Source organism: Emys orbicularis, chromosome 3 (genome assembly GCF_028017835.1).
Source record: "Emys orbicularis isolate rEmyOrb1 chromosome 3, rEmyOrb1.hap1, whole genome shotgun sequence".
Classification (NCBI taxonomy): Eukaryota; Metazoa; Chordata; order Testudines; family Emydidae; genus Emys; species Emys orbicularis.
Genome location: NC_088685.1, coordinates 140775473 through 140789096, shown reverse-complemented (window position 1 = coordinate 140789096; position 13624 = coordinate 140775473). Strand labels below are relative to the sequence as shown.

General features: G+C 39.3%; 1 protein-coding gene across 1 annotated transcript in view; it reads right to left on the bottom strand.

Annotated features, from left to right (window-relative positions):
* FMN2 (formin 2) overlaps positions 1 to 13624 on the bottom strand; it is a 230875-nt gene that overhangs the window by 200884 nt on the left and 16367 nt on the right. The window lies entirely within an intron of this gene.

Sequence of the window (13624 nt, the reverse complement as noted above, 5' to 3'; positions counted from 1 at the left end):
TTTTGTGCCCCAAATATTCTCTCCACCAATAAAATATGGAAGGCCCTGATCTTGTGCAGGTTGTTCTTGCAAAGTACGTAACAGATGACAATACTGTCAGGTCCGAAGAAGCTAGTGCTCTACAAGTCTAGCCAAACGGAGAATAAAAAAAAAAACAGATTAGTTACACACTCACATGTAATGCAGAAATATATACTAAAAAGACTATTAAAAGTTGCATGGTTAACCATTTAAAAACAGACAAATCGGGAAACGCCAAAGTTAAGGTTGCTCCTGTTTACAAGAAATAGATGGAACAAGTGCAGGAGAAGAGAGAAGAGGAAACACGGGAGCAATTAAATTAGTTTTACCACAGACTAGCTGCATATACAATTTGTGGCCAAAACAGTAACAATCATCACAATCCAACAAAGCCATCAAAGCATTTTTCAGAGTTTTACTGAAACAAATATTTGGAATTACGGGGCATTTTGCTTTTCATGAAATGTGGTTTTCACATTAGAATGCAAGAAATTTCAAACATTTCTATGTAAAGAATGATTTTAAACAAAATGAAATTTTCACAGGCTGTATTGCAAAATGTATCCAGTTTTCTGAAGCATGCATTTTGTTCAGACATATTGAAATATTGAGGCTTTCCAATTTCACTGGGGAGATTTTACAGATAGTGTACAATCCTAGAATCAGGTATTACCATAACATCAGGTGGTTTAATGTCATGAAAGAAAAGAAAAGAAATCTAGGATTTGATGTTCACTTTTCAAATCCAAAAGATTTGATAGTTTTGAAGGCCGTTTCTCTTCATTGTGTCAATTAATATTCTCTTTGATTCCTTATCTTTCACTACAATACTATATGGTCTAATGGATTCAGATACTTGGCTGGCAAGAAACCTCAGTTCTGGTATGTGCTATACAACTGACTTGCTTTCTGACCTCAGACAAGTTGTCCAACTTCTCTGTCCACTATTTTCACCATCTGTATAATGGTGATAATGCATCTTGCTTAGCACCCCTTTAACAGCCTCCATTTTAGTGTTTATGTAAAAATGTAGCTTGTTCTGACACCACCACCTCTGTTTATATTTAATAAATATAGGTAACTGTCCTTCTCAATAGGAAATATATTCTTTGCGTTTAGTACACCTAGAATATTGGTTTGAAATTAATCTTTCCCTTTTGTACAGTGTGATGGTATACAACAGAAGTTGCCTTGAAACAAAGCAAATCCATGGGCCTACAGCTTCAAAGCACAACTAAGGAGTTATGACAGCCAAGTTTTTGTTAGGTCTTTGCCTCTCTCTTCAGAGCAGCAACCACTGCCTCCAATCAAGCTGTAAAATAACAAAAAAATAGTGTTCCTTTAAAGCAGATCAACGTTCTTATTAGAAGAAAAATCAGCCACCACCAAATCCTGCCAGTACAATTAAATGGCATGATAAGCAGCAAATGATCAGTTTTCACATTAATGCACAGTAAGTCTGAGAAAAGAGATTTCTAAGATGATTTTAATTGGGTTTGTGAAATAATAGCCAACAGCAATGCATGCTTCCCTATAGTGGGACAAATTGCTAAAAGCAACCGGTGATTTTTGAGTGCCCAAATTTAGACACCTTCGAGGGGCCTGATTCTGAAAGTCAGGCCCCTTTAAAGTGTCAACTTGGAAACCCAAAAATCGCCAGTTATTCTGGAAGATTTGGGCAACTATGCCTTAAACCAGACAGAGGAACTCCCCCTAGTGCTAAGGAAGTAAGTGTGACATCCGTGCTTGATGATTCTCTGGTCTTTGAAACAGCACCCTTGTTGGCAGTCTTAGCAAAGGACTTTAACCTTAAATATTTGTTCAGTGAAACAGCATACTTAGCCAAAGATTTCATTCCCATTTACTCAATTTAAACAAATATAGTATTCATTGGTAAAGTACTCACCACTTTAAAAAAAAATCTCATTTAAACATTAAACCATATTATAGGCTTCAGACAATATACATATTTTTAAACAGTTTGATTAATTAAATGGGTTTCTGGATTCAAAAATAACATCATGCATTTCTCATCATGCTCTCTATCTGTATTGGATGTGTTCTCTCCAATTTATGATGATTATTTGAACACATTAGGTAACAAAGACATGTTTTTCAATACCAGTTATCAAAAGAGCAGAATATTTTTAGATTAACATCTGTTATCTAAACAAAAATGCTATTAGGGGGAAAAACCCTTCAACTCATCTCTGCAGCAAACTTAAGTAGCACTAAACCATCCCCCCCTTAAACACTGCATCTATTGATGTCTTGAGTCAAGACGCTAATAAGGATTACCACCATGAAGAAGGCATTATCTTTAAACAAATCTGTGTTCTAATACTGCATATGTCCCTTGAAATTACTGCACAAACACACACATGAAAATCTGAAGTAAAAATACATTGTCAGTTTAGATTATACATGTTTTACCGAATGCAAGCTTAAATGACCTCAATTGTCTATGAATATGGAAACAGCTTCATGCTGAACTGCTGTGAACAACTCTCTCTATTAACACTAAATGGGTTAAATATTTTAACACACTTACTGGGTCATGTTTAAAATGAGGTGTTAAGCTATTTAAATTTTCTGTATATGAAATAGCTAGTTCAGAAGGAACAATCTGAGGGGCTAAGATTATTACCCACTTGAATGGTCAGAAAGGGTTAGCCACATTGATTCCCCTCAAAGCCAGACCCAAAAAAGGCAACACAATAGTCTCGTAAGGAGGAGGGGGAAAAAGAGGAATCTCTTTCACTACCTCAAATCACTATTCTTTTTGCTAAAACTGACAACTACAGTCAGAGATGTAGAATCTAAGATTTGAAGCCCTTCGTGGTACAGTGGTTCCAGATAGGGATGAAGTGACTGTGAATATGGGGGGTGTGGGGAGACAGCAATTAAAAGCTCCACCCTGTGGGTAGAACAGAAGGTTTAAAAGAGAGACCGAGCTGTTTACCCTTATTCAGGGCAGCTTCAGCCCCATTTTCAGCTACTTTCAAGTACAAACAGATGCTGTCACTAGAACTGAAGCTTCCCATTTCCACAGACAGACATCAGTAGTGGATTGGGGATGCTGACACTATTAAGACCCCTATGGTGTCCTTTATTCTTTTTCAGCTCTTTGAACCGATTCAAACTGACACTAAGAAAAGCAGAACACACAGACCGCAAAACCATACATTTAAGAAGAAATTAAAAACAGACTTTGTAACATTATAAAAATGCACTCATTTCTTAAATACTAAGGGTGAAATCTGGATGGCCTCATATCTCTTCCTACCCCCGCCCCCAAGAAAAAAAATGCATATTTGTTACTTTTAAAACTTCAGCTCTTCCCCTTACTTTTGTTGGAGAACTACAACAAGCTTTTTGGAAGACCTGAGTCATAAAAATGTAGGACTGGAAGGGACTTCAATAGGTCTTCTAGGCCAGTTCCCTGCACTGAGACAGGACTAAGTTCATTTTTTATTTTTATTTTATTTTTTTTGAGGGGAGGGGAACAATAGAACTACATTGTTGACTCATATTTACTTTGTGATCCACTATAAACTCCTGATCCTTTTCTGCAGTACCCCTTTCTAGGCAGTCATTTCCAATTTTGTGTTTGTGCAATTGATTATTCTTTCCTAAGTGTAGTCCTTATTGAATTTCAGACCATTTCTCCAGCTTGTCAAGATAGTTTTGAATTCTAACTCGGTCCTCCAATGCACTTGCAACCCCTCCCAGCGTGGTACTATTTGCAAACTTTATAAGTGTACTATGTATGCCATTATCCAGATTACACTGGTCTACAATTTTTGAGAAGTCGTCTGCTTCAGAGATAAAATGTGCTATTTATTATGTATTTTGATGTGCTTAATTCAAATATGACAATTAAAACAACTGGCTACTGTTTCTAAGATATTTAAGTTTTTACATTTTATGTCTATGTATATTGTGTAGATAGTAGAGTTTTAATCATAAATTGTAAACCTAGGTCTTTTCATGTGTTTATGGTTGCTTTACATGATAATATTTCACCTGTCCTGTTTATGTAACACTTTAAAAATCAGCAAAAGGGTTATATAAATAAAATGTATTATGAAACAAAAGGCAAAAAACTATTATGTACATAGTTTAGTCCTATTCAGTGTCTACTCGGCGCTTCTTGGCTTCTCTCTTGTATTCATTAAATGGAGCATATCTTGTCACTGTCCAGCAATAGTCTGCAAGCATTGATGGGCTCCATTTGCCCTGATAGCGTTTCTCCATTGTTGCAATGTCCTGGTGAAATCGCTCGCCGTGCTCGTCGCTCACTGCTCCGCAGTTCGGTGGAAAAAAATCTAGATGAGAGTGCAAAAAATGTATCTTTAGTGACACGTTGCAACCAAGGCTTTTGTATGCCTTGAGGAGGTTTTCCATCAACAACCTGTAGTTGTCTGCCTTGTTGTTTCCGAGAAAATTTATTGCCACTAACTGGAAGGCTTTCCATGCCGTCTTTTCCTTGCCACGCAGTGCATGGTCAAATGCATCATCTCGAAGAAGTTCATGAATCTGAGGACCAACGAAGACACCTTCCTTTATCTTAGCTTCACTTAACCTTGAAAATTTTCCATGGAGGTACTTGAAAGTTGCTTGTGTTTTGTCAATGGCCTTGACAAAGTTCTTCATCAGACCCAGCTTGATGTGTAAGGGTGGTAACAAAATCTTCCTTGATTCAACAAGTGGTGGATGCTGAACACTTTTCCTCCCAGGCTCCAATGACTGTCGGAGCGGCCAATCTTTCTTGATGTAGTGGGAATCTCTTGCACGACTATCCCATTCGCAGAGAAAACAGCAGTACTTTGTGTATCCAGTCTGCAGACCAAGCAAGAGAGCAACAACCTTCAAATCGCCACAAAGCTGCTACTGATGTTGGTCATAGTTTATGCACCTCAAAAGTCATTTCATGTGGTCATAGGTTTCCTTCATATGGACTGCATGACCAACTGGAATTGATGGCAAAACATTGCCATTATGCAGTAAAACAGCTTTAAGACTCGTCTTCGATGAATCAATGAACAGTCTCCACTCATCTGGATCGTGAACGATGTTGAGGGCTGCCATCACACCATCGATGTTGTTGCAGGCTACAAGATCACCTTCCATGAAGAAGAATGGAACAAGATCCTTTTGACGGTCACGGAACATGGAAATCCTAACATCACCTGCCAGGAGATTCCACTGCTGTAGTCTGGAGCCCAACAGCTCTGCCTTACTCTCGGGTAGTTCCAAATCCCTGACAAGGTCATTCAGTTCACCTTGTGTTATGAGGTGTGGTTCAGAGGAGGAGGATGGGAGAAAATGTGGGTCCTGTGACATTGATGGTTCAGGACCAGAAGTTTCATCCTCTTCCTCTTCCTCGTCTGACTCAAGTGAGAATGATTCCGGTGCATCAGGAACCGGCAGTCCTTCTCTGTGGGGTACTGGGCGTATAGCTGATGGAATGTTTGGATAATGCACAGTCCACTTTTTTTCTTTGACACACCTTTCCCAACTGGAGGCACCATGCAGAAGTAACAATTGCTGGTATGATCTGTTGGCTCTCTCCAAATCATTGGCACTGCAAAAGGCATAGATTTCCTTTTCCTGTTCAACCACTGGCGAAGATTTGTTGCACAAGTGTTGCAGCATATGTGTGGGGCCCACCTCTTGTCCTGATCTCCACTTTTGCAGCCAAAATATAGGTGATAGGCTTTCTTAACCATAGTGGTTATACTGCGCTTTTGTGATGCAAAAGTCACTACACCACAAACATAGCAGAAGTTATCTGCACTGTTCACACAAGTACGAGGCATCTCTGCTCACTTTGGCTAAACAGAAATGTGTCCCTTTGCAAAATCAAACACTGACAAATAAGAGAGCACGACACTGTATGATTTCTAGAGCTGATATAGGGCAATTTGTTCAGCAGAGTGATTTAAGCTTCGTTATGATTGCATCATCCATGACTTCTAGGAATAACATGATGCAATTCATATCATGTATGACGCAATACCAGCTTCAGATTGCATCATTCATTGTTTTGCCTAAAAAGCAAGTACTGTCCAAACCAGTCATAGATTTATTCATAGATTCAGTCAAAGATGTATTTTAGTCATTTCTGATTTAAATTGAGATCCCTTCCCTTTATAACTCACTTATCCTCCGCCATTCCCAAGTCAAGGGTCGTATATACTGACCCAATAGCATATCTTGAAAACTAGAGCCAATCAACAATTTAAACATCATTTTCGTTCTCAGTGACCCAGAATTAGTAAAGTTTGACTACATTTATTTCAGAAGCATTTTGGCTGTAGAGCAGTGTTATTTATGGAGATACTGAATAGAACCAGTTGCAGGTCAGATCCCTGCAGGATTCCATTCAATATGTCCTTTCAGCTTGACTGTGAACTATTGATAACTATTCTGAGCACAGTTTTCCAACCAATTGTGCACCCACCTTGTATAAGTTCATCTGGGCTAATTTCCCTAGTTTATGAGGTCATGTGAGACAGTATCAAAAGCCTTACTAAAGTCAAGCTATATCATGTCTGTTGCTTCCCCCCATCCACCAGGCTTGCTACCCAGTGAGAGAAGGATATTAGGTTAGTTTGACATGATTTGTTCTTGACAAATCCATGTTGACTGTTACTTATCAACATATCTTCTAGGTGCTTACAAATTGATCTCAATTATTTGCTGTATTATCTTTCTGGGTTAAATTAAACTGACTGATCTACAATTCCCTGGGTTGTCCTTATTCCACTTTTTATAGATAGGTACTGTATTTGCCCTATTTGAGTCCTCTGGGATCTCAAAGGTAATCAGTAATGGCTCAGAGATCTCTTCAGCTATTTCCTTAAATATTCTAGGGTGTATTTCACCAGGCCCTGACAACTTGAAGACATGTAACTTGTCTAATTAATTCTTAACTTGTTCTTTCCTTATTTTACCCTCAGATCCTACCTCATTTACACTGATGTTCACTATGCTAGTTGTCTGATCATTGCTAACCTTTCTGGTGCAAACTGAAACTAAAAAGGCATTTAACACTCCAGCTATTACTCACTGAGGACAGAAAGACAATAAGAGAAAACGCAGTAACGGGCCTACCCTGTCCTTCGTCTTCCTCTTCCTTCTAATGTAGTTGTAAGATGTTTTCTTGTTACCTGTCATGTCTCTAGGTAATTCACTCTCATTTTGTGCCGGGGGCTTTCTAAATTTATCTCTGCATGCTTCTGTTTTTGTTTGTGTGTTTGTTTGTTTAAATATATTTGTCCTTTGTAATTTAACCAAGTTTCCACTTTTCGTATGACTTTTGGAGTTTCAGGTTGTTGAAGATCTTCTGGTTCTCATATCACATCACTTGAGGCTATAATCGAATATACTCCCTTTCTCCCAAATATTAAATTGAGATGGGAAGGGATACTAACTCAATGACAGTTCAGGTTACAGCTACAGGTTACATCACCATTCAGATCTTGCCAACAACCTCCAGCAAAGAAGTAACTCAATCAAGAAAGTTATATTTTAAGAAATCTGAGACAGGTCTTATAAATCCCCAAAGCAGCAATAATGGATAAAACGGTTATTTGGTACTCCACTTTATCAAAGACAACATATTATAATATTATTAATAATTTATTTTTGGTTCAAGAAACATGAATCTGATTCTGCTGCCTTCTCTAAGTGTGCAAGCTGTTGCTGCTGTCATTCAGCTCAGGTCTTTGCTTGAGCCTGCTAAATATCATGCTGCTCTCCACTCAGTCATCTGTTGCTCCCCGTCACCATTATCTTCTTCCACTCTCCCATGCTCCTATTTGTCTTTCTTTTGTACTACCGTTAGTGAGGTTCGAGCAACAACAGTGTTTCAAATGGGTTGTCAGAAACAGCACTGCCAGAATCATGCTTGGCAAGAGTTTTACAGGAAGGGGGGTCTACTTTTATTAATAGATTAAAACCTGGCAACATGCTCACCAGTCACCACCACTCATGACACACAGACAGTCCCTGCCACAAGCATCATATATTCTGGCTCAATTTCCCGGTCTAGTCTGGTTAGTTGAGTATTGCCAACCCCAAGCATTCAATATTCATGAGACTTCCAATAAAATGAGAGCTGGCACCACTGTAAAGGTGTGGGAGGGGGTGAGAGAACTAAGGGAAGGAAGAGCAACTATTTTAGCCCAAAGCATGCTGCCAATCCCTTCCAGAAATTTTGCTTCGTTGTTTCCAGCTATGGTTATAAAATAGTTTCTAACAATGGTAAATGTGGATGTAAATGATATTATTGGATGTATTTGTAACCAAGTTACTCCTAAACATTTGGAATTGGATTTGAAAGAGGGACTGAGCAGTCAAGAGGTACAAGTTGTGCTCACCAGCAACCACACACCACAGAACAAAAACACTAACCCAGGAACCTATCCTTGCAACGAAGCCCGATGCCAACTCTGTCCACATATCTATTCAAGTGACACCATCATTAGGACCTAATCACATCAGCCATACCATCAGGGGCTCCTTCACCTGCACATCTTCCAATGACTGGGAATGGCTGAGCCATTACACACATTGAATCTATTTCCCCCATGTTAAGTATCCTCGCAGCTTCTTGTCAAACTGTCTTAAATGGGCTATCTTGATTATCACTACAAAAGTTTTTTTTCTCCTGCTGACAACAGTTCATCTTAATTAATTAGCCTCTTAGAGTTGGTTGGGCAACTCCCACCTTTTCATGTTCTCTGCATGTATATATATCTCCTCACTATATGTTCCATTCTATGCATCCGATGAAGTGGGCTGTAGCCCACGAAAGCTTATGCTCAAATAAATTTGTTAGTCTCGAAGGTGCCACAAGTACTCCTGTTTTTTTTAAGTTGTGCTCAGTGTTTCTGAGCGGGGTGGGGGGAGCAGGGAGGGGAAATCAGGCCTTTAGAATATCTAACTTAAGCAGCCCAAATTCCAAAGATAGCCTTGAGTCTCTGACCCAACTTCAGTGCTAATACACTACATTTCCACTGCAACTATAGCAGCCTTCAGTACTTTGGACAGACTTTTTATAGCAACAGAGTGAGGAGTTATTTCAGTATAATGCGATTCCTGAAGCCTGTAGCGGTTCGCTGGATCACACCGAGTGATACAACGTCTTGGGTTTACAGCTTACTTCTTTAAAAACTATAATTGCTCCATCTTTGTTCCCAGTCTATTTTTACTTATGTTAGTAAGGCTAGAAATGTTCACACAGCAATCAAAGTTATTCTGTAAGTTTTGAAACCAAGAGCACACCATGTTTAGCTTTGACTGAGAAAACAAACATTTTCTTATAGAAACCCTTATGGAATAGGAAATAATCTTACTATAGTATAGGGAAGATATATTTGTATGCATCCAAAAAAAATCCACACATGTTAAAAAGATGATTAAGGTTGCAAAGTCAAGCACTCAAAAATCAGGACATGCCAGCACTGAGGTTATCTGTGCAGGAATATAGTCTTTAATTACATGATCAAATACTATTTTTTTCCCCTTCAGGGCCCACCTAATTTGTTAGACAGCAAAGGACTTGTGAGACTCCGGTATCATAGCGTGCCCTAGTGGTTACAGACCTGTCTGTCCCCATCCCTCAAGCCACTCCCTTTCCTTTTCTCCTATTCCCACTTCCCCAGCTCCCGCCCTATCCCCTACCCTGTTGCAATCCTGCAGCTCTTGCCCATCTGCCTCCCACCCAATGCTCGTCCCTGTCCTATATTCCCCCATCCTCAGTTCCTGTCCTCTTCTCCCCTTTGTTCCTATCTCATCCTCCCGTCCTCCCCTGCTGGTTCTTGCTCCTGCATATCTCCTTCCACATTCCTCAACCCTCTGCATGTGCCACTTGACTTCCTCCTCCTCCTGCTCACTGCCTGAATGCCAACAGAAGAGTCTTCTGCTTTCAATTCCGGTGTTGCAGTAGCCCCTGGCAGATAGGAAAAACAGCTGCAGGAAAGCTCTAGACTGGTCATGCAACCTTGGACTGGAATGTGCTCAGTTACTCTCTGGGGATGGGGAATGTGCAGTCCAGCCGGTAGTTAGGAGCAAGGATGGGTGGAGCATACCTAGGGTAATGGGAAGTTTCAGAGAATTTAGCTGCCAAGTTAACAAGTCGCTACTGAGCACATGCAAATGTAGACAAATTTGGGCATATTTTCAAGTGGTCAGCAAGAGGTACATCCCTAATTACTAGGGCAAATCCCTTGCCAAATTTCAAGTGCTTGTTACAAAGCAAGAAGGTACTAAAACTTCTCAACCAAAAGGGTATACTTTTAACTTTCTGTAGGGCCACATTATTTAATTCCCATTAATTAATATAATATAATATAATATAATATAAAAGACTATATATATAATTTTATAGACTATATATATTTGTTTAATTTCCATTAATTAAACTAAACTAATATTTTATATATTAATTAGTCTTTTCCATAAGGGAATAGGCAGATAAATATCTCTCCCCCATTCCAGCTCCTCTTCATGCTCCCTACATAGCAAATATTATGCAAGCATATTAATTAATCAAATGAGAGCCAAGCCACAGTGCATTTAAATCCTGCTCCCTTAGCAGCTGAAGTTGAAAGAAGGGGAGGAGAAATGTCAGAGTGAATTACTGGATATTGGAAAGATTTCACACTGGCATTCCAGTGCAGAATGCCAATGAAGAGGAGGGGAAGGAGAATGAGGATATGGGTATTTTGAAAATATCCTTCAACAACTATGAGTAAGCTAGAAAGAGGGCAAAAAAATAATTCGCTATTAAATCTGTATGAATAACTGATTTTTTTGGGTTCCTGGTCAGTTCCGAGAAGTTAAAAAAGTTTAAAAAATGTTTATTTTGGGTTGAACAAAACATTGTTTTGGTGGAACTTAAGAATATTTTTAGTAAGACTGAAGTTTCAAAAAGTGTGGTAAGCACCTCCAGGCTGGAGCCTGCACCTCACACCCACTCCTGCACCCCAATCCCCTGCCCCAGGTCAGAATCCCCTCCTGCACCAAACTCCCTCCCAGAGCCCACACCCCTCATCCTCTCCTGTACCCCAACACTCTGCCCCAGCCTGGAGCCCCGTCCTGCACCCAAACTCCCTCCCAGAAAGAAATTAATATAACAGCTGTTCTAAGGTCAGAAATAGGCTATTTAGAATTAACTATATTCTACATGTTTTAAGACTGAAATGTAACCACAGAATGGCTTTATGTTAATTAAAAGGCAAGTTTATTATAGCATTAATAGCCTCAATGCCATAATTGTGATCATTTTGTTTTAAATTAGGAAAAAAGACTTGTATACAGGGCCCCAGGAGAGTTAATCTAGCCCTGTGTGTGAAGCAGCTCCACTAGCCATCACCTTCAGCCCCCAACTAAAATCTCTCCAGCGCATCATCAAAGATCTACAACCTATCCTGAAAGACGATCTCTCACTCTCACAGATCTTGGGAGACAGACCGGTCCTCGCTTACAGACAGCCCCTCAACCTGAAGCAAATACTCACCAGCAACCACACACCAAAAACACTAACCCAGGAACCTATCCTTGCAACAAAGCCTGATGCCAACTCTGTCCACATATCTATTCAAGTGACACCATCATAGGACCTAATCACATCAGCCATACCATCAGGGGCTCGTTCACCTGCACATCTACCAATGTGATATATGCCATCATGTGCCAGCAATGCCGCTCTGCCATGTACATTGGCCAAACTGGACAGTCTCTACACAAAAGAATAAGTGGACACAAATCTGACATCAGGAATCATAACATTCAAAAACCAGTAGAACACTTCAACCTCTCTGGTCACTCAGTAACAGACTTAAAGGTGGCAATTTTGCAACAAAAAAGCTGCAAAAACAGACTCCAAAGAGAAACTGCTGAACTAGAATTAATTTGCAAACTAGATACCATTAACTTGGGCTTGAATAGAGACTGGGAGTGGCTGGGTCATTACACAAATTGAATCTATTTCCCCATGTTAAGTATCCTAACACCTTTTTGTCAACTGTCTGGAATGGATTTGTTAGTCTGTAAGGTGCCACAAGTACTCCTGTTGGTCTTATAGAAGTCAAGACTGTATCTGTCCTAGGACAATTCTAAGCAATAATACGTTATGAATAGTCATGCAGGCTTCTTGCAGTCTATTTTACAAAATATTCATCTGTCAAAACATTTGAAAAAGTCAGTCGGATTAAGTCAATTCACCAAACACCTTGAAACAAAGTTATTTCATAGATCATCTGTAACTTTATTTCACACACACACACACACACACACACACACACACACACACACACACACACACACACACACACCCCCCTCATTACAGTCAAGGGCCTGTGCATGCTCGACCTAAATTCCCTGGCAAAACACTTGGATTATGTGTGGCACTCTGAAGATACTACAGCAGCTTCCACATCAAGAAAGAGAAGAAGGAGAGTTTCTATTCACAAACACAAATACTACATAAATTTATAAGTATGATAATTTTACACATGTGGGTAAAGTAATAAAAGGAATACTGTATATTTTTGTGTCATTAATTGAATATTCAATTACAGTAATCTAATATGATCAAATGCTATTGATCAAATACCTCATAGTACAATTTTTGCTCAGACATATATGCATCCATAATTAAAACAACATATCAAATGTAGTAGTCCATTGAAATTCTGGGGGACAAAATTAATAGTGCACAATCACCTTTTTGTTTTTCTTGATGTTTAAGTAGGGCTGTCAATTAATTGCAGTTAACTCAAGCGATTAACTCAAAACAAATTAACTCAATTAAAAAATAATCATGATTAATCACAGTTTTAATCACACTATTAAACAATAATATAGTACCAAATTTAAAATTATGAATATTTTGGATGCTTTTCAACATTTTCAAATACAGTAAGAGCTGTTTTATCCAGCACTTCACCAACCAGAAAGCTCTATAAACCGGCATTTCTGATCTTCATCGAAGGTTTATAGTCCAATTGGCATGGGGTCGGCAGGGAGTTTGGGTGTGGGAGGGGGCACGGGGAAGCAGGTTGTGGTGCAGGAGGATGTGTGGGGTGCTGGATCTGAGGGAGCGCTCACCTCGGGTGGCTCCCTGCAAGCAGCGACCTGTCCCGGCTGCTCCTAGTGGAGGTGCGGCAGGCGGCTCTGCATGCTGCCCCCGCCCCATCCCGAGTGCTAGTTCCGCAGCTCCCATTGGCTGTGAGAACAGGAGTTCGCATGGCACTGTGGGAGCCAGCATTGCAAGATATTTACATGCCAGATATGCTAAACATTCGTATGCCCTCTTGTTTATATTTTTTACAGTGCAAATACTTGTAATAAAAATAATAATACAAAGTGAGACTGTGCACTTTGTATTCTGCATTGTAATTGAAATCAATATTTGAAAATGTAGAAAAACATCCAAAATATTTATAATAAATTTAAATTGGTATTCTATTATTGTTTGAGTGTGCTTAATTGTGATTAAAGTTTTTTAATCTTGTGATTAATCACTATTAATTCTTTTAATCATTTGACAGGTCGTTTTTTGGGGGGGTTTTTTAAGTGCTTAATTGTA